At 35.0% G+C, this 1859-nt stretch overlaps 1 long non-coding RNA gene across 1 annotated transcript in view; it reads left to right on the top strand.

Annotated features, from left to right (window-relative positions):
- The window catches only part of LOC106477229, a 7070-nt gene extending 5952 nt beyond the window's left edge, over nt 1-1118 (top strand). Inside the window, exons 3-4 of the long non-coding RNA XR_001291972.1 lie at nt 399-577; nt 1108-1118. This is a non-coding gene — a long non-coding RNA (uncharacterized LOC106477229). The remainder of the gene's footprint in view (nt 1-398; nt 578-1107) is intronic.
- The last annotated feature ends 741 nt before the right edge of the window (nt 1119-1859 follow it).

The following is a 1859-nucleotide window of genomic DNA, read 5'->3' as shown; positions in this document are numbered from 1 at the left end:
AAAGCTACATTGTATATGATAATGAATGAAATACTAGAAGGTATGATGTGTGCACAGGAATAAGAAGTCTCATTTTCTTGTATTTGTGCAGCCATAATATATAACTTTATTCCTCATATGTATTTGTAATTTTTACCTAAATAATAATTTAGCCTCCTTTGATAATATTGTGTAATTATTTTAAATGTATTTAATAAGAAGTAACTAATAAATATCAAAATTGTTCTTTTACAAGAACAACGATTGAAATTTTCAGTTAAAAAGTAGTTTATATTCTGTTAGGTTAAATATCCTATCCTGTCCTAAGTAAAATGTTATATTTTTTGTGTAAAGTTTTTAAGGCGTGCAAGTTAATAATTTATATATACTGAAGAAATTTCTTTCTTTCCTCGTCTTAGGACAAAAGATGGCCAAGAACTTGTACCCAGTGAACATTTTACTATTGTTGAAGAACCAGATGGGATTGTAGCATTAATCATTGATAAGGTGACACCACAAGATGCAGGAAAATATGCTGTAATCATTTACAATGATGAAGGAACAGCAGAGAGTGAAGCCAGGGTGACAAGTAAGTAGTGTTATTAGGTGTGAAGTAATGGTAAATGTTTGGTTTTATATTTTAATGACCGTTATTTTATACTATATGTAGGAAAGTCCTAATTGAGTGATGGATACAAAGCCTATATACAGAGTAGTGAGTATGTTATATAAAACTTTTGAAACCTTATCACATTGTTACAGTCCATATCACTATATCTGATCATGCTCTATCTGATGATTGCACATCTTGATAATAACTCTGAAGCATGATTTCCAGTCATGTCCAAATTACATATTCCTTCCTGCCTTCTATAATCCATCTAGCAAACAAAGATGACAGTTTCCCATCACCAGTTTCAACATTCTGATTGCACAGAATTCCCACTGCATCTGTTTATTTGACTAGGATGTCTTCTTATGGAATGTGATAAATACCCATTCCAAAACGGTACTACCTCCTCTCCCCCATAGCTACCTCCACCTTCATTTGCCTGCTAGGCCCTAGTGTTATAACTGCTGTCTACTTATGGTGGGAAAACTACCAACTGCCATAAGAAACCTGAGTAGAATTTGAGAAACAGAAACATCTCAAAAACAAATGAGTAGAAACTTGAACTTAAAACTGTTATTAACTGGTGACAAAGCACAATCAAAAAGTGTGCAGTCACATGGAGAATGTTAAACACACGTCTATACATGAGAATGCCAATTGAGAAAGTGAGGATTGTGCTGCAAGGGTAGAGAGAGCAATGAGATTGGTGGAGGATGGTCACATGACCAGCACATGTTGCTGCAATGATGAAAAATAATATAGGGGTATAAAAGACTAGTGAACTTTTAAAAAGTTTACCAATCCTCAGTCTTATGTTTCATGATGTCTGCTGAGGAAGCACAGACTTTTGTTTCCCACCATAAGTAGACAGCAGTTATAACAATAGGCCTCAGTCTTATGTTTCATGATATCTGCTGAGGAAAGCACAGACTTTTGTTTCGCAGGGAGTTCATGTCTTGTGTTCGGTTGGCAATTTTTTCCTTGTAAGATAGGTATTGTTCTTTTTCCCAGGAGATCTGTGTTAAGTTTTTCAGTATTGTTACGTCTCCGTTCGCTAGTTGATTTCCCGTAACTTCGTTCCGACGAAACTTTAGCGACACAAGTCCTTACTTAATAAAACTGGTTTATTCTTTCTGAATATAACTTCATGATACACTTATCTTCAACAGTCGCTCTATAACAAACGCGAGGATGTCTCATGTGCTCGTGCTCGACAATACTTAGTTCAATTACTCACTACCTATACACACATTGTCCGTCACGTTGT

Source organism: Limulus polyphemus, unplaced genomic scaffold (genome assembly GCF_000517525.1).
Source record: "Limulus polyphemus unplaced genomic scaffold, Limulus_polyphemus-2.1.2 Scaffold13488, whole genome shotgun sequence".
Taxonomy (NCBI): Eukaryota; Metazoa; Arthropoda; class Merostomata; order Xiphosura; family Limulidae; genus Limulus; species Limulus polyphemus.
Note: the sequence above shows the minus strand (reverse complement) of the source record. Positions and strands in the feature narration are given on the sequence as shown.